At 33.7% G+C, this 24,606-nt stretch overlaps 1 long non-coding RNA gene across 1 annotated transcript in view; it reads left to right on the plus strand.

Moving 5' to 3' along the window:
• The first annotated feature begins 1,936 nt into the window (after positions 1-1,936).
• LOC111098165 overlaps positions 1,937-24,606 on the plus strand; it is a 44,548-nt gene continuing 21,878 nt past the window's right edge. Inside the window, exon 1 of the long non-coding RNA XR_005367881.1 lies at positions 1,937-2,054. This is a non-coding gene — a long non-coding RNA (uncharacterized LOC111098165). The remainder of the gene's footprint in view (positions 2,055-24,606) is intronic.

A 24,606-nucleotide genomic window follows, 5' to 3' on the forward strand; every position in this document is an offset into this window, starting at 1 on the left:
TACTGGACTGAGACTTATAGACCTAAGTTCTTGGTCTTGTGACATTGTTTATATGATTTTGGGTATATCATTTAACTTAACTGGTTCTCAGTTTCATTATCTGTAAAATGAATGGAAGGACCATATAGTGTCTAAGTTCCATCACAATTTAAAAATCTGTGATTCTCTGATATGTCTTATTCTGAGCCATCAGATTGTCAGAAGGAATGGGGCTACTTATAGAACGTTAGAATGAAGTTGAAAATGAGCACTCTAGATCAATTCTTTTGACACTGATGGTTGGTTAGTAGTTTAACAGCCACAGTTAGCAAATGACTTCATGAAAAAGATAAAGAGAACATTCACCAAATACACTCTATTAAGAAACTCTGCTTTATGCGATGACAGTAACAGTAGATTAGAAAAGTTACTTAAAGAAGGTAACTTCTGTATTTAAAAAGGTATTTAACAGAGGAATGCAGTGATTTTAGATTTCATTTACTTTCTATTAATAAAAAGCTATACTTGCACATAAAATATTTAGAAAAAACACTAAAAATTTTACATTTTTACTTTTACCTACAAAAGAAATTATGTTGAAATCACATTGAAATTCTATTGAGGGCAGCCTGGGTGGCTCAGCGGTTTGGCACTGCCTTCAGCCCAGGGCCTGATCCTGGGGACTCAGGATCGAATCCCACGTCAGCTTCCTGCATGGAGCCTACTTCTCCCTCTGCCAGTGTCTCTGCCTCTCTTTCTCTCTGTGTCTCTCATGAATAAATAAATAAAATCTTTAAAAAAAAGAAATTTCCTTTATAAAAAAAAGAAATTCTATTGAATGTGAATAAGGTACATGCACACTGTTTCTGAAGGCATGTGTTGGGATGTACTTTATCTAGACACGAATCTCCTAGGTATTTTAACAAAATATGAATAGAGAGAAAACAGGAATTACTCAGAGGAAAAATTGAAAGCTAACTTGTACTATACAGCACTGAGATAGCAGAAACAGCTGCACAGCAGCTTAATCCTTATGACAAGCCCAGAACTCTACAATAATGGCTGGCACTGTCTGATGAAATTGCCAAGGAGCAGATGCCACAGCTGGGAATATTATCCTTGTGTTTCTGATGAAACTGATACAGCAAATGGTACTCCACTGTTAACTCCTTGCTATTCATAGAAGCTTTCTACAAAGACTTGAGATCTCTTATAAAGGGTAAGTTCCAAAGGATGATGGCAAGGAAAATAATTTATTAGAGAAAAAATCTGAAGAAGATGCTGTAAATATTGCCCAAAGAAGAAAAAATAGAAAAAAAGGAGTGACTTTTAAATGACAAGCTGTAAAGGGTTAGAGGAATTGTGACAGTATCAGGTTGACAAATGCTCTAAAAATTACAGCGCTATTTACATTTTCTCTAACGTAGGTATAGTACTATTTTTGCCAGGGACAATGAGAAAAACAACAGGGGGAATATTTAACCTAAACAGATTATGAGGAAATTTTTCATGATAATGTACTAAATAATATATAAATGTTAACATTTACAATGTGTTTAACTTTGTATTAGCAACTTCATGGACCTCAAGGAGTCTATAGGTAGAATAGTATAGTCTACAGTATAGTCAGTATACAATGTGTAATATTTTATAGTTTATAGTTTATTGTCTCGTACAAAGTACGAGACCCTGTGAATTACTGGATGGTTTGAGTCTGTGGTGTATTCTCATCTATAAATATGGCATGTTTTATGTGATGAACTAATAACCCTCATGTCCTCACTATATTCAAATTCTGATTCCTGGAACATATAAATGTACTAGCTTACATTGCAAAAGAGACTTTGCATAATGTGTATGGAATTTGAGATGAGGAGTTATCCTGAAATATTTGGGTGGGCCCAATCTAATTATATCAGTGCTTAAAAGCAGATAGCTTCTGTGGCTATCTTGGCAGAGAGATGATATAGAAGGAGAGTTGGAAGCATGGGAGAGGATCAACTCATCATGGCTGGTTTGAGGTTGGAGTAAGAGTCCATGAATCAAGGACTTCTAGAAGCAGTCCACGAGTCAAGGTAACTTCTACAGCAGAGAATGGGCTCTAGGTGAAAGATAGCAGGGATCTCAGTCCCTCAACCATAAGGAAATGAATTCTGTTAGCCAACTTAATGAACAAGGAAATTGGTTCTTCTCTATACCCTCCAGAAGGGAATGCAGCCCTGGTAACACTTTAATTTTTGCATTATGAGACCTGTGTAATAAGGAATATAAAATAACAAATTTGTGTTGTTTTAAGCTGTAAAGTTTATAATAACTTGTTATAGGAGCAATAAAAATGTAACCCATAAATTATTAATTTTTAAAAAGGGGGGAACATGGCTGTATAAATAGTGTACATTGAAATGATCAAGTCTGATTGCCTACTGAGTTAGTAATTAGTTAGTAAAAGTTAGGGCAACTTTTTTGAGATCCTGTAGGACTCAGCTGGACTGAAAAGTTTTTATAGGAAAGAAATTAAAACAGACTTGGAAGGATATGTAGACTTTGTTGAAAATAAAATGAAGTCTCTGAACATTATGTGTGGGAGAATGACAAGAGAAAACTTTTATTTGTAGGAAAAGTATGAGATATTTTTTGGAAGAAATAGGTGAGGGCCTTGGTTATTTATATTTAAGAGTCATAGAACAGTAGGGAAGACTGGGTTTGTGAAAGATTGTAGAAATTGCTTAGACTTTCTTGGAATGCCAGGAAGACTCTGGCTTATGTATGTAAATATGTATATGTATGTATGTATTTTTTCCAGTAAAATTAACATACAGTGTTATATTAGTTTCAGGTGTACAGTATAGCAGTTCAACAATTCTATATATTATTCAGTGCTGTTTTGATTACTATAGCTATGTAGTAAATCTTGAAATCTGGGACTGTGATATCACCAGTTTTGTTCTTCTTTTTTCAAGATTGCTTTGGCTATTCCGGGCCTTTTGTGGCTCCATATGAGTTTTAGGATCATTTATTCTAGAGGAAGATAAAAAGATTTCCCATATGCAATCTGTGTTTTCACATACAGTGTCCTCCTTAATCAACATCCTCCAACAGAGTGGTACATTTGTTACAATTGGTGAAACTATTTTGACACGTTGTAATCTCCCAAAGTACACATTAGGGTTCAGTGTTGGTGTTGCGTATTCCGTGGATTTGGACAAACGTATAATGACATGTAATCATCATTATAGTAGCATGATGAGTTTTTCACAGGCCCTAAAAATTCACTGTACTGTGAGTGGAATCATATAGTATTTAACCTTTTCAGCAGTTGCAGCCTCTAATATTTATCCAAAGGTACTGAAAAAACCTGCACATGGATGTTTATAGTAGTATATGTTTATTAATAATTACTAAAACTTGAAGGCAACTAAGAAGTCCTTCAGCAGGTGAGTGGATAAATAAACTGTGGAACACCTAGATAATGGAATATTATTTAGTTTTAAAAAGAGATGAGCTATCAAGCCATAAGAGTCCATGGACTAATCTTCAATTCATATTACTAAGTGAAAGAATCAAGCAAAGTTTTCAATTTTTCATTCTTTCTTATATCAAAGTAACAATGGATATTGTAGAAATAAATTTGAATCCAATGTAAGTTATACTAAATGTGACAGCCCTCCAATCTACACACCTACCCTGCAATACTATGTTCAGAATTCACCTTTTAAACTATTTCTGCTTTTAGGTCCTTAGATTGTTGCCTCCATATGATGTGCCTTTAGGTCCATGAATCAATGAATCAACTTTAGATTGTATTTATTGGTCATATACTATGAAAGATGAAAATTGTTAACTCTCCAATTTAAAATCACTTGCTTATACTTCTATTTTCTGTTCCAATATATACAGCCAAAAGTTCCATACCCTTTTAGAAGAATATGAGTGTCCTACCACCCTTCCCTCTACCTTTTCTCTTCACTTTCACCTTCCAGCTTGTTAGCTACACTTTTACTTTGTCCAGGAGCTCTCCTCTTTCTTTTAGGCATTGACAAAATGTAATTGAGTAGAAAACAATTCAGTTGAAGGGCTGGAAAATAAAGTTGGAAGACTTCTCCTAGGTAAAAGGGAAACAAAACAGATCACACAGTGGCTAATCCAGCCAGTCTTTTATCTGTCCAATAGCATTACAGAAAAAAATAACATTGAAAATATGCCTACTACACTTTACTCATAGATTTATTTCTAAAGCTGGTAACCAATAAATAGTAACTACATTATGTAGATAGTAAATATTATTTACTAGAGAACATTTTTCCCCCTTAAAGTGACTCAATTTCCTAGCTCTTGAAGTTATTGCTAGCAGAGATGAAATGAGCCCCTTTATTATTCTCAAGGATTTTAATTTTATTTATTTTGATTTTACTGCGTAATAATGGACAAATATAATTTTATGTATTTAAAGTGTACAGTGTGATTCTTTGATACACATTTATATTGTAGAATGATTACCAGGATCAAAATAATAAATACATCTATCACCTCACATACTTAACATAGTTAACTCTTTGTGTGTGTGTGTGTGTGTGTGTGTGTGTGTGTGTGTGGTGAGAAAGCTTAAGATCTACTCAGGAAATTTTCAGTATACAGTATTATGTTATTAACCTTACTTTTTTTTTTTACGTTTTAAACACTTCAGTCACACGGGTGATTTAAAGGATTCCCCTTTTGATTTCCGCAAACACATCACCAGGGCCTTTTAATCTCTTGCTCCAGTCTGAGTAGTTACTCAGCAACTTTTGGCTTCTGGACATTTAGAACTTCCCCTTGCTGCTCCCAGTGTTGAGTTCACTCTTTCCTGAATTCCACTTCTTACCTTTTTTTTTGGGGGGGGGGTTCCTTAGCTTCTAATGACTTCCAGTAATTTCCTAAACAAAATTGAGGATGGGAGATTACAGTTGAAGGTTAACATTGTGAAGTTCATGCACACTTGAAATGTTTTTATTTTTTCATTTAATTTCATGGATATACCTGCATATTGAATTTTAGGCTCCAATATATTTTCTCTCAGAACTTGAAAACTATTGCTCCATTGTTTTCTGAGATGCAACTTACTGAGATATATTATGTTAAAATGTTGCCCATTTCTTTGTAATACCTTTTTTTCTCCTTCTTGAAAGCATTTAGGACTTTATCTTTGAAGTTCTAAATTGTTATAAGGTCTCGATGTGGATCTTTGGTCATTCATTGCTCTGGAGATTTTTGAGTCTAAAACTTGTATATAACATTTCTTTAACTTTTTTTTAATCATCCCTTTCTTTAGTCTTTTCCTTTCATCTCTCTATTTACTATTTCTGGATACCTATTGGTGTAAAGTTGAATGATCCCTAGAGAAAATCTCAAAACAGTAAAGAAAAAAAAAAAAAAAAAAAAAGGATTAAAAATGACAGGAAAAGATTTATTAGGAAATCATACAAAAATAAAGCAAGTGGGACATTATTAATTTTAAACAAAATAGAGTTATGTTTAGGAAGAGCATAATGTATAATAAAGTTATGATAATGTGTTTATATGTACAGAAAAAGATGCATATATCTAAAAATTTGAACTATTGTATATTAAAATAGAAGTAAAAACTACAGTTCTTGTGGAAAACTACATGCAGTTTTCTGAGCATATTACTACAGTCCAGGCTAAGAGTTTTATATGCATTAATATTTAATCCTGTAACAATGCTGAGGCAGATACTGTTTTTCTCATTTTTTTTATGGAAGAAAACGTTAGATATTTTAAGTAATGTGCCAAGGGTTAAATAACTAGGAAGTATGTTGTAGAATTGGATTTCAAGCACAGGTTTATCTGATTATGGAGTCTGGGGTTCTAATACTTTGCATTTTGCCTTCTTTCACTCCCTTCCATAGAGGAAGCAAACAAAACTCAATAAAACATAGGGACTGTGAATGATGTTTATTTGGTTTGAAAGATATATGTGTCAAACTTCTAGCTCAGTGAGTGCTAATAGAGTTAGATTCTTTTGTCACAGTTATTCTTTGTACTGTAAAGTTCTAGGTTTGACAGATGCACAATGTTATGTATCCCCCACTATAGTACTATACAGAAAGTTTTGTAGCCCTAATAACCATAGATTCACCTGGTTAACTTCCTACCAACTCAAGCCCAACTCAAGCCCATGACAACCACTGATGTTTCCTGTCCTCATACTTTTGTCTCTGTCAGAATTTCATACAGTGTATATCATTTTTGAATCTTCCTGTTTTCTTTTAGGCAATATCCATTTAAGCAATAGTATATAACATTTATCTATGTTGTTACATAGATTAACAGCTTATTCTTTTCTTACTGAATAATATTCAGTAGTATCCGTGTGCCATAATAGTATGCTTATTCATTTGCCCATTGAAGAACAACTTGGTTGCTTCCAGTTTTGGATGAATCCTGATTTTTAAAGGTTAATAGTGAATATTCACATTCATAGGTCCTAAGTAGAAGACATGGCAGGACTTGTCATACTATACTATCTATCACTGGTGTATTTAATTTTTAAATTATAAATGAAAAATGATTCAGGTCATTCAGTATGCATTTTAAAGATGCAATAAATCATGCTTTGTTACTAAACAAGGAGGTATGAAAATAAATGAGCTGAGCATTTAGGTAAAGAAATTAGAAACAGAGAAACACACAAGCCAATAGAAAGATGAAAGGAACTGATGATAAAAACAAACATGGACATTACTAAATTGGGAAATACAATATAGGAGAAATAATAAGTAATTTAAAGAGATTTTTACTTGGAGTAAATCCTAGAACATAATACAACTTTAATATGTTTGATCAAGAAAAAGGACAAAGTTTTCAATGACAAAAATTATATAATATTGGAATGAAAAAGATATATGCCATGTAAGTGGTTTCAGAGTGTAAAAATGTCTATAAATTAACCAGATAAATTTTATAAAGATAAAATAACACTAGTAATATCTTTTTTAGACCTTCCCCCAGCTATAAAACAATCTAATTTATTTTTGTAAAGAAAACAAAAGCTTACTAGCAAATTAACTTCAACTAGTTATTAAAGGAAATGGACACAACTTAGTATGTTTTGTCCTAGGAATGCAAGGACAGGACTAAAACATACATTTATTTCAGTATGTTAAAGGAGAGAAAAATTATAATTTTTAAAGATTTCCTGAAGGTATTAATTAATAATAATTACTAGCCTTATTAAGTTACAATAATTTCTCATATTCATTAAATGCTTAAAATGCCAGGCACTGTTCCAAGTTCTCCATACACATTAGTTTATTGAATGCTCAAACCAACAAAAAATAAGTACTGTTATCGTCATTTTACCAGTTTGACAGAAAAGGAAATTGAAGCACAGATAGCTTAAATAACTTACTCAGTGCTGAACAACAAAGAAATAGCAAAGCCAGAACATGAACCCAGGAGATAGGACTTTAGAACTGTGCTCTTATCCACTGGCATACAGCTTCATAGAACTTCTGATTCAAAACAACTATGAAAACCATAAAACAATAGCCATTACCAAAGAATCTGCCACAACTCACTACATACCACAACATAAAATTTGGAATAGAAATATAACGTAATAAAGAGGATCTATTTCAACCTAAGAGTGAACATTATAGTAAACCATGAAACACCAAAAGGAGGAGGACAAGTATGCCCTCTCCTCATGTTATTTTACACATTTCCAGAAATTCCAGGCAATTGAATAAGAAATGAAGCAATCACAAAGAAGCATATCTTTTGGAAAAGAGAACATAATTAATAATCATAATTTTCATATGATTAAATTATCTAGGAAATCCCTTGAATTATTAGAAAGCCTATTAGAAGCAATAAGAGAGATCAGTACATTATCCAGATGGAGAAAAATGGAAAAAGGTCGTTTTATTTGTTATGTGGTAATTTTAATAGAAGGAAAAAAGCCATTCCCAATAGCTAATAAATTATAAACTATCTATGAATAATATATAAGGCCATACTAAATCCAGCTATATACCTTGCTGAAATCTCTAAAAAAAGAAGATATGAAATACATAATATTGGATGCAATGGCTAAATATAAATTATTTCAGCGGTACACTGGTAAATTGGCTTTCTGTGAGTTTGGAGTGAGGGAGCCATGATATGTAGCTTTTGCTGATTTCTGTGGTGTAAAAACTCCCATCATGACTGATTTCAAGATATCCAGAGTGTAAAACCACTTGACAAATTCCAAAATAATTTAGTAATTAGCTTTCCCTGAGTTGTTAAGAGCTGGTTCTAGAACACAACTGAATTACTACTAATTTAATGTGTATGTTTAATTAATTACATTCTAAGCCTCATTATTATGTTTTTTGAAGCCAGACAAAAGTAATGAGTAGGCATGCAGTATTATATGGGGAAGTATGTTATAAACTACAGTAACAAATAATGTTGTAGGTACAAAAATCAGATTCATGGCTCACAATAGGCAAGGAATGGATTCCAGCATATGCAAAAAATCATTGTGTGGTAATAGCTAGCTACTTTTAGTTGTAGAACTGCAAACTCCACTTTTTATAACTTAAAAAAGCAGTCTTAAGTGTTGATATTCAGTGTTAAGACATAATGTGATAAAATGAGCACATGTACATTCTATGTGATTATAAGTTTTTTGCAACCTTCCTGGAAACCAATTTATTAATAGATACCAAAAACTTTAAAGACTATATACCTTATAATATATAGTCCATCCTTTTAAAAACATATATTTTACATATATTTTCAAGTTAATGAAAAATTAGTAACAATTTAAATATTTCTTCTCATTTTGGGTCATTTTGATTCATGTATCTGAAACTTACTGTAGCTAGCTGTAGAAATGGGAAAAGGTGATTTTTACAGGCATTCACAGTTCCATTTCATGGAACATAAGAGTAGGAAGTACAGTTGATTCCTTGAGAGCCCAAACAGAAACCTAAAAAAAAAAAAAGCCACCAGTATCCGGACAGCCGTGTTCTTTATATTGGAATTTGATGCTCCATGATCTCTTGTCTATGCTTGGTTTTTGTGGAGCTGTAGAGAAAATAGTTTTTTTTGTTGTTGTTGTTTGCAGTTAGGGATTTTTCTGAGCAAATTTTATTGAAATCTGGGACCTGGCTTAAAAGAGTAGAGGTAATTTAAAACTGAGAACTTCTGAGAGATTTACCTAATTTCATAGGTATGTATTTGGATTTCAGGATACAAAGTGAGATCTGGAATGTGGAAATATCCTTAAGCTGAAGACATTGGTTTTATTTTACCTCTGAATGAATTTATTTGCATTCCAGAACATTTGAATAGGAACTTAGGATCCTTTCCAAGAAGCAAGGCTTTTTTTTCCTATCTGGAGGGAAAGGGGACAATGTGTATTTTAGCCCTTGGAATCATTATTTTGGCTTTCTTGCCTGTGATATATACCTTATGTTTGTGTTGGGTAATGTCTAGCTTTCACCTCACTGCCTTAAGAAATTGAGGCACAGAGGAATCACGAGGTTAATTGTCATAAAGTAAATAATAATGAAACTACCCTGTTCCAGAAACCCATGTATGCCTTTAAGATAATATTAATAAATATGGATATTAAAAACTTAACACCTTCTCCAAGTTCTCTCTGTACCTTTGCTGATCAGTATGTAGAGCTCTAAAGTAGGCCCCTGGGGGACCTAGCACCTAAGGTAAGTAATCTATTTTTCTTAGTCTTTCAGTTATAAATTTCCTAGAGAGAGAACCAAATCAGGCTCTGCCTTACTACACAACGAAATAATGCATAGACATCTGAGTGGAAAAGAGGAAAAAATGAGTGACTTCTTTAGGACAGCCTCCAATACTAGGAAAAAGGATTAGGTATATCTAATATCATGAATTATTATGCATTTATTAAAACTGATTTTTTGAAGAATCTTTAATAATTCTGGAATGGTTCATGATATATGTTTATGCTCTTGAGGGACAGTTGTCTATTTTTTCTTTTCTTATGTGTCTAGTTTTGGTATTAGAGTAATACTGGCCTCAGAAAATGAGTGTTCCTCCACTTCCAGCTTTCTGGAAAAGAACGTATAGAATTGAAAATATTTCTTTCTTAAATGTTTGGTATAATTCACTGGTGAAACCATCTGGGCCTAGAGTTTTACTTGATGGGAGCTTTTTTTTTTTTTTTTTTTTTTTTAAGACATCACACGTGAATGGTGACAGGAGGAGAGGAAGAGAGATAATCTTAAGCAGGCTCCACACTCAGCGTAGAGCCTGACACAGGGCTCAGTCTCACAACCCTGAGATCATGATGTAAGTTGAAATCAAGAGTCAGATGCTACATTGACTGAGTCACCTTGGAACCCTGCTGATTTAATGGATATATGATTCTTTTTGTTATCTATTTCTTCTTAAGTAAGTTTTAATAGTTTTGTCTTTCAAGGAATTGGTACTTGATGGATATTTTTAAAAGGGAAGCAGCTTTAGAATACAATTAGGTATCATTCTTAGAAATCCTTAACTTTTTCTTTAAAAGTTTAATACTGGTCAATAAAACATTTTAGTAGAATTTTCTTTTGTAAATTCCTTGTGCCTAGACTTTCCAGATTCAGTGTCAAAGCAGCTGATATTTTCTTTTTTCTCAGTTGTGGCATGGAATTTTCAGCTAAGGAATTGTTCTTGCAGTCACCTCTTCATTACTTTACAAAAGTAAATCAGAGAAGGACAAACATTATATGGTCTCACTCATTTGGGGAATATAAAAATAGTGAAAGGGAATAAAGGAGAAAGGAGAAAAAATAAGTGGGAAATATCAGAAAGGGAGACAGAACATGAAAGACTCCTAACTCTGGGAAACGAACTAGGGGTGGTGGAAGGGGAGGTGGGCAGGGGGTGGGAGTGACTGGGTGACGGGCACTGAGGGGGGCACTTGACGGGATGAGCACTGGGTGTTATTCTATATGTTGACAAATTGAACACCAATAAAAAATAAATTTATAAAAAACAATTTACAAAAGTATTGTCTGTTTCAGTTCTATTCAAACAGATGAGCCTCTAAGGTCTTCTGCATGAGAAAGAAAGAAAAGTGAATGGAGGAGTGCATGTTGTTTCTTTGAGTAAAAAAACTAACAAATACCACCACTACAACCAACAAAATGTTTTTTTGATTGTTACACAATTTTTTCACTTTATTATTGGGTGGAAAATCTCTTCTCTTGCCTTTCAGTCTAGGAAATTGTTTAAATTAATTATTGTGCAGTGCTTAATTAGTTAACTAATAGGTCATAGTGACCAAGTTTGCCTTAGGAACAATTGACATTTATAACTTAGTTAAGCTGTAGCTGGGCGAGAATAATGCTCCATCATCCAAAATAGAACATTTTGGTTAGAAATGTTGAACTTCAAAATCAAGGTTTAAAATATTTCATCACACTTACTATGAATTGAACTTTAATCTTAGTCATTTCAACAACTGGAATTTTAAGGAATTTGATGAATTCTTAATCAAATTTTTCTTGGATGAGTTACTTCTTTTATTTTGTAAGTCAGATTTTACTGAAGTATAATTTATGTACTATGAAATTTATCCATTTTAGTATACAATTCTGTGGGTTTTGACAAACATAATTGGCTTGTGGAGTTGTCTTATTCCTCTCCTTTCATCCTCCTATTTCCCCTCTTATTACCATACTCCTATTATCTTTCCCTACCCCACCCAACACTCTTGAGAATATTTGAAATAAGTGAGTAGGTGCTCTTACAAATTTCATAGCACTATACTCAATATGAAAAGAAAATATTCTCTGGTAGATATACAAAGATGCCAGCTGCTTCCTTAAAACTTGATTATTAGTCTTGAATATGTGGAAGCTTTTTCTTTTGGATTTGTTGGAAACAGTAACATTTCTTCTTAATGTTTATACTGTAATCCCTGAAGCTGCTGTATTTTATGTGAGTTAGTGATCTGTGAGCTTCAGTGCAGACATAGCTACCTCAGATGCATGTGATTCGTATAAACTATGGATCCTGTAGCTCATCTGTCCAGTGGAGGATATGGGGAAGGATTTTTTTTTCTATTTTTTTCTGATAGTGATATTTTCCTCTTTTCTTCTATGATATTTTCCTTTTGCTTACAAGACTTTTAGAATTTTTCCCTAGTAATTCTCTGAAGGCCTCTCTTAAATAGTCCTCTAAACTACTCTGTCCCTTAGTAAATTTGTCTTACAGCAATGTTATGTACATGACCCCAAAGTGAAGAGAATAGCAAGAGGAAAAAAATATTGACATGTACATTTAAAGGAGGAATTAGAAATGTATCATGTAGTGAATATTTTGTGCATGCATTTCCCTTCTTATTAAGCTAAACTTAAGTTTATCAGCTAAACTTGTGGAATTGCTGGATCAAAGAGTATTAGGTTTTTTAAATACATAACCTCAAATTTGTACTCCTGAGAGACTTTGGTGTAAAATTCCTATCGGTATATATGAGAAAAATATTTCTCAACTTTCTTTGCTTAATGTTTGAGACTTCCATGCTTATATAGCTCTGATTTGCAATAGTCAAGGATAAATGTGTGCTAAAACCAAGTTGAACTAAAAATATCTTTGCCAAGGACAAAGGCATGTAATTTAAGTTAGGATGCTCCTGTTATTAAGTTAAAAGAAGAGACAACTTCAAAATGAAATGGAGATTATCTTCCAACTGGTTACTCTACTATATAATAATAAAAATTGTTTAAAATGAAAATGAAAATCTTGTACTGTGCTGATAAAGAGAATGACATCTATAAAATATTAAAATAATGATTCCCACATAAGAATAAGAGTCTGTAAGAGTCTGGCACCACTTTACAAAAGTAATTGCTCAGACTCTGCCAGTCTACTTTTCTGTTTATTATCTCAGGTGTCAGTTCTCATTCATTTCTCTATTATGTGTATTTTGGGAGATTTTTTCTAACAACTGATATTATATCATTCATCGCATTAGTATTTCTCATAAATACACAGTCACCAAAAAAGCTCTATCCCAAAAAGAAAAAAATCGTAAGGACTGTTGAACATACTGAGAGCTTGCATATTTTATGAGCAGTTGACTAAGGACAAATATATTTGGTCGCATTTTGACAAGTTACTCATGTTTGGTATTGGTAGAAGGAAGCAGCCTCTCCAGCCTGCTTAACCTTACCTGCTAATTATACCAACTGAATGGCTAGATTCTTATTTATGATGAGATTTATATTAAGAAAGGCTAGGAAGCAAATCCATAACCAGAGAGATGGCTAAATTATCTCTGATAAAATGAGATAATTTTGTCCAATGAGAAAAATCATTATAGATTGTAAACTTCAGCTGTGATTCTAACTTTAGTTGCATAATTGCATACAACATTTAATGTGAAAAATTGATTCAAATATCCTGAAAATTGGGACCCTCAATGCTTTGTTTAAATTACTGAAGTGAATTCATGTGAATACTGGTGTTTAGTGCCAGTTTATTGGATACTTGCTTCAGTGCTTAAATGTGTAAGTATATATGGAAAACTAGAGTATTGTCTTTAACTAAAAAATGGTATATAGAGAAATGGAAAGGGACTTTTATGGAAAGTCCAGTGTTTCAAAGAAAATCTGTGTGAAGTAACTAAGGTGAAACAGATTTTAAGCTTCTAGGGTCTATTTGCTTTAGTAGCTTTAGCTAAAGAGAATAAAAACCTGAGGTAAAAAGCAATAAGACTCCATCTTTAATGCTCAGCCAATCTAAGTATGGTTCTCTGTTCAGCTTGATAACGAAAATCATCTTTGTTTTTACCTATGCCAGACACCTAGCAGGAATTTCCTTTTGGAATCCCTTAATCTCACTCTTATGCATTCTCTTTTGTACATTGCTTGTTTGGAACAGTTATCTTTCTTCTTTGTAACTAGGTAACTTTCCCTAGGTGCTTTTATAATCGTAACTATTCTGTGAGTCTATTGCAGTGACAACCCATCAGAAAAAAGACTGATATTAAGCCAACAGTGAACAGTTAAAAACAAAAACAAAAACGGAAACAATGGACCCCTTGAGGTATAACCTCTTTACCTCAACTATGACTATTAAATCCATTTTATATTTTATCCAGATTCAAACTTCTAGGGGAGAAATAGCCACACTTGAAAAACTGCTTTAAAAAATAAATGGGAAAATCACACCAAAAAATTAGGTTGTGTGTTTGTTGCTATTTTCAACAACATAAATAATTTTGTAAATCATTTCACTTTTGTTACTAAGAAACATTGGCTCCACATAGCACATTTCACTGTCTTCATTATTTATATTAATTCTTTTATCTAAATTAAGAGCATGTGAATGGAAAACAAAATAGAACAAAAGAGTTGGTTATGAGTATAGGTAATTCCTGAATGTACCCACTCCTACCTATTCCCATCTAAGCCTGCTCTTAGGGTCAGAGACTCTAGTTTCCTCCATTTTCCATATGGTTTACTCTTTCTTTTCTTATCAGCTGTAGACATTATTGTCAACTTCCTCTAATAATACATCAGATTTAGCTCATTTTCCAATCCTTCTAACTTTGTTATCTACCTTATTTAATATTATTATATTAGTTCCTCAGTTCCCCAGTTATTTACTGTGTGATTAATAATACACATATTATTTACTTATCTTCAGTTTCTCGTGCCATTAACTATTGGATCCTCAGTTTGTTGCATGAAAAAATTCGTGCCCCTACTTGTGCTTCTGCCTCTGTTTTCCTCCTTCTACTTCCCACTCCTGTTAATTTAGTTTTACTTTTAAATTGGCAAGTTTGAAAAAAAAATTTTTTTAAAAATAAAGTAAGTTGGCAAGTTCAAAAACATTTGCTGTTTTGTAACAACAATTAGTATTTCCATATTTTGTCATTGGTTGATCATCAAAGTTGAAAGCTGGTAGTTAACATTCATATTATTATCACTATGGGAATACTCATTGCAAAGCCAAGTAGTGTGCTAGGATTCCTTTTCTTTCTTTATGGTTCTAGTATCGTGGCTTCTGTTTCAGTCAAAGATGATTGTTCAGATGGGTTCTTCTCCCCACTCTATCAATCATTCCACATTAGACTGTACTTCATATTTGGACTGTGCCTACCTTTACAGTCCCTTTTGACCTGGAACCCCTGCTGGCTTATCCTGCTGTTTTCTTATTAGGGAAAGAATCATAAGTCCTTCTCACCAGTGCATTTAGTTTCTTTCTAAAGATTTTATTTTTATTTATTTGAGAGAGAGAATATAAAAGAAAGCAAAGAGAATAAGTGAGGAGTGGGGAGAGGGGGAGAGGGAAGAGAAGAAGCAGACTCCCTGCTGAGCAACAGGAGACTTGATCCCAGGACCCTGAGATTATGACCTGAGCCGAAGGCAGACACTTAACTGACTGAGCCACCCAGGTGACCCACTTGCCTTCAGTTTTTGCTCTTTTTGTCTTTTGCTTAAAATCCATTGCATTTTTATTCTTGAAACTCATTGATCTTCTCAGAATTCAGATTAACTACTGTTTCATATTTCTGATATAATTTTATTTTAGTGTTTGGTTTTCTCATATTTGAGTTTTTTCCCATAGCATTTTGTGCTTTTTAAAATATCCTTCAGTTTCCAGGTTATCATTCTTACCATATAATATAGGTTGTCCCCTTTCTGCATATCTTCCTCTGGAGTCTGTTGTTTTCATCCTCTTCTCTGAACCTGGTGCTTCCAGCTATCATCTTGATTCTGTCATCTTCCTTTGCTGCTCTTCTAGTTTGCCTCCTCTGTTTTCTTCTTTAAAAATTTAATTAATTAATTAGTTAATTAATTATTTTTTGCCTCCTCTGTTTTCTGAATTCCATAAATTTTCCTATTATGTTTCACTTCCGTGTTTTGCTGGTGGGTGTTCTCAAGTAACTTCATCAAGAGGAATTCTGAAGTCTTGTGTATTTGAAAGTGTCTTTAGTCTAAGCATGCACTAAATGGATTCAGTAGCTTAAGGGATCTGAAGGTCAGCAGCATCCTCCCTCAGAATTTGGAAAGCATTTCTCCATTGCTCACACTGTCCTGCTCCCACCTCACCACTTAACTTCATCATTTCTTTCCTCTGAATCTAGATCCTCTGGAAAGATCTGTAAATTAAGCTGGCTCTAGGGAAAGAATTCCACAGAATGGAAAGAATCCCATTCCACAACCTTATCCTTTTCTCTCTCTGTGTTATAAATAGCCCATGATTTCCTCTCCTTAGCTTCTTTTGTCAATCTTCTTCCACTTACTTTCTATATTTAGAAAACTCAAATTTGCTGATGATTTCTCCCTGATTTTATTTGCTCTTTGGGGTTTCAGCCTTTAAAAAATAATTTACTATAATTTTGGGGAGGAAAAGAGGAAATAAACATACATACTCAGTCATCCTTCTTGAACCCTAAATCTATATCAAGATTTTTGAACACTTAAATTTTAAGATTTTAATATTAATATTTAATGATTGATACATTGGTTTATATTTTTTACCTTTAAACCTCACAATGACTCTGAGGTATTTTCCTCAGATATCAGATGTGGAAACTAGGGAATGGATAAGTTATTCAATTCCTTAGGCTTTTCTCTCTGGTAGTGATAGGTGATATTTACAAATCTAAATGTTTCTGATTCTAAATACTGTGCTCATGCACTCTGCCTAGCAGGTTCTTATGCTGCTTTTATATTGGTAACTAAATTTGCCTCTGGGAACCCTTTAAGAAATATATGTTGTATCAGCACAGATTTCTCAGAGTAGAAAAGAGAACAAAAAGCACCCCCCCTCAAAAAACCCCCAAAACTCCATTCCTCAGATGGATTAAAAGATAGTTAGAATCTAGTTGGGTGCATTGTTGCATCACTATGGTTTAGGATTATTTTAGATTTGGTGATGACCTCCCAGATCCCCTCACAATGTAAATAATGGTGGAGATATTATAATTAATCAGTATGTATCGAATACCTCATAGGGGTAGAACATTATACCAGGTACTGTACTAAGTAAAAAAGTGAGAGCAGGGTATAATCTTTGTCATCTTTTAAAAGAAAGATAAATACAAAAGTAGTTATAAATGGAAATCAAGATATAAGCACTGTAAGAAAAGCATAATAAGCTATGAAAATTAAGGAAGGAGAGCTAAGCAAGGGTCACCAAAGGATAGGATGGAGAATGGAAGAATGCTTATGTAAGGCTTAATGGAAAAGATTGAGATGAGTTTTGTTAGATGGATAGGTTTTTAATAAAAGGGAGTGTATTCTAGTCTAAGGGAAAAATAAAAGCAGTAGTAAACCATGAACATATTCAGGAAAGAGGAATATCCATGTTTCTTGATTGTTTGGATAATGACTAACATAAAAACCAGTGCCTCACACAGAGTATGCAATGATTCAGTTAGAAAAATTTTTTAAAATATTTTATTTATTTATTCATGAGAGACATAGAGAGAGAGCAGAGACATAGGCAGAGGGAGAAGACGACTCCCTGAGAGGAGCCTGATGCGGGACTTGATCCCAAGATCCTGGGATAATGACCTGAGCCAAAGGCAGATGCTCAACCACTGAGCCACCCAAATGCCTCTCATTCAATAAGAAATTATTGAGCCCCTACTACGTACAAGAATTGATGGATGTGACAGTGAGCTAAGATGACATGCTCACTACTCTTTGAACCACCATCACATGAAGTAGACAAAATAAAGGAGTAAACACACAAAATGAGTATACTTTGTACCAGATGCCTGGAAGGAACAATGCTGATCTCATAGAGTTGTTGTGTGGATTATATATGCCTATATATGTAAAGTACCTGATGCCCTACCATTAGTACTTTCATGACCATTTAAAAAATATTATTAAGAAGTAAATAAAGTTTGTTACAAAAAATAACAAGGACTATCAACTTTAAATACAAAAGTTAAGAAAATTTTTCTGCTAAAATGGTATACTGATGAACTTGATATAAGAAGCCAAGCTATGCAAATAATCAGGGGAAAGAGTGATTCAGTAGAAAGAAAAAAGAGTAAATGTCCCAAGGCAGAATATTTTAAGGGAGGTTATAGGAAATGAATATTGCCTTGTTTGGCTGAAGCAGTTAAGGGAGAGGCTTATGAGATACAGTTGGAGAGGCAGGCAGAAGTACACTCTGCATATCTATGTAGGTCATCATAAAAGTTTACAAAGATTTGTTGAATGGATGAGGAAATGAAAGAATAAAGATCTGCTGAACTGTGCCATGGTTGCCATGTCTGGAGAAGCACCTGGGGATCAAAATGTGAAAAACTTGGTAGTTTTAGATAAAGTAGTCTCAATAAAGTGTCCAGTAAGTTTTCTCAGGTATTTGTATCTGTATTTCAAATTTAAGTCTGATTCTACAACCTGTGCTCTTTTTACTGTATTACATGGAGTCCTTTCAGCAAGAACATAAACTATGGTGTTTCTAGTTTGAGATATAGCTCTTTAAGTGGGTATTCTCTGGATCTGAATTCATTATCTTTCATTTATTCAACATAAATTTATCAGTGCTAACTATATGCCCATGCTCCATGCTCAGTGTTGGTGATAAAAAGATGAAAGAGATTATTTTCACAATTCTTTTGTAATGTGGTATTCAATAGTGGTGTCCCTCAAAAATGTAATTCATTCTAAAATGTCTTCTCTTCTGGACTATATGCTGGTGGATATATACCACTGATTTGAATTACTGATCCTAATATATTTTATTACTTTATACATACATATATACATATATGTGGTGTGGCGGCATAGTAGTAGTTAACTATTATAGAGCCAAACTCTTTATCACTTACTAGCTACACAACTGTGGGAAAATTGACTAGACTTTCCATACTTCAGTTTCCCTCAAAATAGGGATAATAAAGGTGCCAACTTTGAAGGACTGTTAAGAGGACTAGTGAGTAAAAACATACATTACCTTGAACAGTGCCTAGCAGAAGGTGGTATTCAATAAAGATTAACTCTTAGAGTTAGTTACCTATGGCACACAATATTATTTTAGTTATGCCCTAAATTTCAAGTCAGTAAATTTTATGGCCAATATAAAGAAAAGAGTAGATGGAAAGTCACAAGAAAAAGCAAGTTTGTGATTTTTAAAAAAATTAATTACGCGAACTAAGATAATGTAAGAAATTTTCAATGGAGGTATGGTAAGAAATAGTAAGTTGTTATTTTTAAACCAGTAAATCCTAAATAACCAATGTCTAATCTGTTAGTATTTATTCCAGTAGACATTAGCATGCTCTTATCAATTAGTCAAATAATATACATGTATTTTACTCATGCCTCTACACATAAGTATAAGTGCAGGCATATATTGGTTACTAAATCATCAGTGTAGTAAGTGATGATAATGATTATCCACATAATATTCTCAAGAGTTTTTCACATAAAATAAAATTTGAGAAATATTAGTAATTAAGCCATAAATTTGTGCTTGTAAACTTTATTGGAGTCATATACTGTGTACTTGGTAGTTATATATTTCTTCTGTGATATATTTTTTCTTATCTGTCTAGTTAAAATCAGACTATTTTAGTAAGAGCCAAGTTAGCAGTAGCATTATATGGCTCCTAAAAATAGTGCAATAGTGTTTTCCTTTTTAGGTCCCTTAAGTTGAAAAAGAATGGTTTATTTGCATTATGAATTTGTTTCATTGATTTTATCACAAAGAATAAAAATAATTGATTACATCTTTTAATAGTATTGCTGGGTGAGTCATTTTTAAAAAGCATATTCAAGATCTGTGGACTATTTCTTGACCAATTTTATTTTAGCTCTAATACTTTATGTTTTTATCTTCAGTATTAATTCATAAATAAAGTTATGATACCGAGCTTCCTTTCCGCATTTTCCTCTCACAGTTTCTTTTTCCTGGCATGTCTTGTTCTTCCTTCTCTGTAACCTTAGAATTTCCTTAATTACTTTATCCTGAAACTATTTCTTCTTTCCTGTATTTCTCAAATACTTTCTTTGGCATTTCTCTTGTAGCACTTACCACTCTATATCCTATATACATTTTTGGTGGTAAAGGCCAAACTCTGTATTTATGCACTAGACGCTATCAACACTGCCTAATTGAGAGTCTACTCTGAGGCTCATGGAAGTTCTTTGCAGCTTGTAAAGCAAATCTAGTCATGAATTGTTAATGTAAGTGTGTCAGGGGATTCTTTCCAACTTTTGAAACTTGGGGGATGAATAAAGGATAACAAAATGTCAAATTTGTCTTTATATGACAAATACTAAAACAAGGTAAAACCAAAAACAGCCTAGTTTAAAGACAGAAACTATGGGTCCCCCAAATCTCTCTTCCTATTATTAAAAAATGATCTCCCTTGGCAAGATACAGATTGATCTAATAAAAATTAGTGGTCCACTTGAAATGAGAATTAATTAATTAATTTATTTATTTATTTATAAGATTTTACTTATTTATTCATGAGAAACACAGAGAGAAAGAGAGGCAGAGAGGAGAAGGCAGAGGGAGAAACAGGCTCCATGTAGGGAGCCCAATGTGGGACTCAATCCCAGGTCTCCAGGATCATGCCCTGGGCCAAAGGCAGGCGCTAAACCGCTGAGCCACCCAGGAATCCCTTGAAATGAGAATTTAAATAAGCTATTTAAATAGCTACTAGAAGTAGATACTTACTTCCAGTGTCATCATCTTGGTGAGCCTTCAGCAATGATGAGTAGGTGAAGTTTGCTTGAGATTGCAGTGGTGGGCAAGGGTACAATGCATGCAAGAGGAATGGGCCCTGACTATGGGATTCTGAATGTGTCAACATGCAACTCCACCTCCTTGCTTCTGCCTTTTAAGAAAGCTCCTAGAAGTTAGGGCCCAAGAGGAGACAGATTCTGTGTCAAGGGCAGTCAGTACAAGCATACACATCATCAGCTCAACTGAGAGAACACCAAGCAGTGGATTATTATTTTTTTCCTTTCAAAGATCTTATTTATTTATTTATTTATTTATTCATGAGAGGCACAGAGAGAGAGAGATGCAGGGATACAAGGCAGAGGGAGAAGCAGGCTCCATGCAGGGAGCATGACATGGGGCTTGATCCTGGGTCTCCAGGATCACACCTTGGGCTGAAGGCGGCGCTAAACCGCTGAGCCACTGGGGCTGCCCAATAACTAGGATTACTATTTTCCCTTTTGTTTATTACTCTCAGTTAAATGGAGGTTGATTTATTCTCTGTTGGGAGCATGATGTACAAAGGGGGCTTATTAAGAATAACCTTAATCCTCATGGATTCATTAAGTAACCTGTTTACCCATTCTTTAAATCTTCTAATTCAGAGGACAAATTGAACAAGTAGAAGAAGGGACAGAGGATTATTGGGTCGGAAACATCTCTAGAAACTGAGGCAGAAAAGAAATAGCTGAGGAAACTGGTTGTTTAATCTGGAAAAGATAGGATTTAGGGAGTGTCTTGGAAACTTTTCAAATTATAAACTCTTCATGTAAGACATCTGTATATTTTTGTGTGTGTCAACAGAGCAAGCAGACCTAGAACTAACGAAATCCTAAATGAGGAGGTAGATTTTAGTGCCGTGGAAGGGAATACCAGCCAATCAGCAGCCAACTGAAAAACAAACACAAAGTTTTACCACAAGAAAAAAAATTGCTTTTTCATGAAGTAATGAGTTCTGGATCATTGGAAGTGTTCAAGCAGAGATTGAATGACCACTTTTAGGGAGTAGTGCAGAAGAAAGCCCAACATCTGATAATGGTTGAGTTAAATGACCTGTAAGATTCCTCTGAAATCTAACATTTTATGTTTCTAAGAATGTACCAGATTTTATGCCTTAGATATAAGGTTCAGGAAGCCATATTATTTCTACACAGTTTCTCATGTCCCATTTAGTAAAAAATAAAGAAATAAACTAGTTCCTGAATGAGAAAGGAATAGAACTGGGGCCTTATGTTTTTTCTGGTTAAAAAAGGCCTTCAATATCTTTTGTTCTATGGAATCTAAGAAAATAAAGCTCTAAATTTTAATACTTTCTCTTTAATATTTACTTTTATGAAAGCTAGTTTTATTTCTCACCTTGCAAAGGAGTCAGCTCTGAGGTTTACCATCTTTTATGATTCCTTTTACCTCAGAGAGCAAGGCACCATTTAATTCAGACTAACCTGTTGTACTTGTTTAAAATTTGGATTCCTAGTCTCACTCTAGCATGATGAATCAGAATCTTTAGGATGTACCCTTTGAATCCTTATATTTAACAGATACCCTTATGTGATTCCTATGCACATTAAAATTCAAGAATTTATTCAGTTGATCTTCATGATTGGTTTTAGTATATAAGCAGGGTTTATTTTAAAGCTTTCAAATATCAAAAAACCTCTCCTTCTTATTCAATACCTTGGGAAAGGGAAAAAGCTTTAAAAGGGAAAGAACCAAGGGAAAAAGCCTTGACAAGAATAAATAATTATCTTCAAAAATTCTTTTTCTTTTGAATTTTTTAAAAATAAAACATGTAGGTACAGTATACACAATATTATGTTAGTTTCAGGTATACAACATAGTGATTCAAATTCTCTATATATTATGCTATACTTACCACAAGTATAGCTACCATCTCTCACCATGTAATGCTATTACAATATCAATGCTTATATTCCCAATGTTTTGCCTTTTATTCCCATGACTTGTTCATTCCATAACTGAAAGCCTGTATCTCCTCCTCCTCTTTACCCATTTTCCCCATCCTCCCTCCCCTTGCTCTCTAGCAACCATCAGTTTATCTCTGTATTTTATAAGTCTGATTGTGCTTTTTGTTTATTCATTTGTTTTGTTTTTTAGATTCCACATATGACTGAAATCTTATGGTGTTTTTCTGTCTCTGCCTGATATATTTCACTTAGTGTAATACCTTCTAGGTCTATCCGTGTTGTTGCAAATACCACTATCTCATCCCTTTTTATGAGTGCATAATATTCCATTATATATATATATATACACACACACACACACACATATATGTATTCTATTGCATGTATATATTCCGTGTGTGTGTATGTGTGTGTGTACACACAAATCTTCCTTATTCATCCATCTGTTGATGGACACTTATGTTGTTTCCTTATCTTGGCTATTGTAAATAATGCTACAATAAACATAGGGGTATATATGTCTTTGCAAATTAGTGTTTTTGTTTTCTTTGGGTAAATACCCAGTGGTAAAATTACTGGATCATATGGCGATTCTATTTTTGAGTCTTCCATAGTGGTTATATCAATTGGCATCCCTACCAACAGCACACTAGGGTTTATTTTTCTCTACATCCTTGCCAATACTTGCTATAAACATACTTTTCTTTTTTTTTTTAACATACTTTTCTTGATATAGTCTTTTCATTTGCTTAAATTCATTAACTTAACAGCAAGAAAAATCATAACATATTTGTTTGTGCATCCAAGCTTATAATTTTAATCTAATAGGAGAACTGTGCCAGAGGATGACAAAAAGAACGAAAAAAAAATTATCCTTTATTTGTTCTTGTAAAGAAGTTGGTGGTAGATTAGCTTATTATTTATAACACCATTCTGCAGAATTCAAGGATATAAGTTGGATACCTACATGATCAATAATAGTGTTGTTTTGTTCCATGATTTTAAAAATTCATGCCCTTATGTGAAGAAATAACTGTGTTCTCCCTGGACTTGTATAGGTATATATGTGCACACACATATAATTGCTAGTGACAGACATGACACTCAAGAAAAAAGTTATAGCTTAAGAAAACAAAACTTCATGTAACTGGTAAGCATAAGAATGAACTCTAGGCATGTCTGGAGCTGAAGCTCAAATGATGTCAGCAGAAGTTTGTCTTGAGCTATAACTTCAGTCTGATTTTTTTTCTGGATTAACTGTATTTTGGTAATGATGGTGGCAAAGATGGCCAGCGTCAATGCTAATTTTATATCATTCTTCATTGGGTAGTCTAAGAGAAAAGAAAGTGTATTTCTTAAAATTCTCCATGCAAAACCCTGAAGGATGACCCTCCTTGATCCAGACTGACACACACCTATTTCTGACTTAATCACAGTGGCCAATGGAGTGAAGTACTTGGAGTTCTCTGTCTGTTCCTGGGCCATACATCCTTCTTTGGAACCATGGTTTGTATCACACCCATGGGAGTCTGAAGATATGTGTGATTATGGGTGTGGTTCCTTCAAAGGAGGAGATGCTGAGCAGAAGAAATTAGCTGATGTCCTCCAATAGAACCACTTATTAAGTCCTTTATTGATCATAGAATATTGGAGATGTAGAGTGGATCCTCATACTGACTTTCACTCCTTAGGCTCAGTCCAGTGGATGGGATTAATCTTTAACATATGCTATGTATGGTGGTAAGGACTATGGTGAGGTAACAATAAAGTTCTGAGAGAGCCAAGAGGAGTGTGCAATTAAGTAGGACTCTGTAATTTAAAGAGAAGATACTAGAATGGCAACTGAATCTGGAGAATGAGTGGAGACCATAAGGTAGATGCAGTGGAAAAGCAGCTCAGGAAGAGGGAACTGTAGGAACAAAGGCATATACTTTGAAATGGAAAGTAAGAGTATCATATTACTTATAAAATGGCT

The sequence above is a fragment of the Canis lupus genome, chromosome 12 (genome assembly GCF_011100685.1).
Source record: "Canis lupus familiaris isolate Mischka breed German Shepherd chromosome 12, alternate assembly UU_Cfam_GSD_1.0, whole genome shotgun sequence".
NCBI classification, from domain to species: domain Eukaryota; kingdom Metazoa; phylum Chordata; class Mammalia; order Carnivora; family Canidae; genus Canis; species Canis lupus.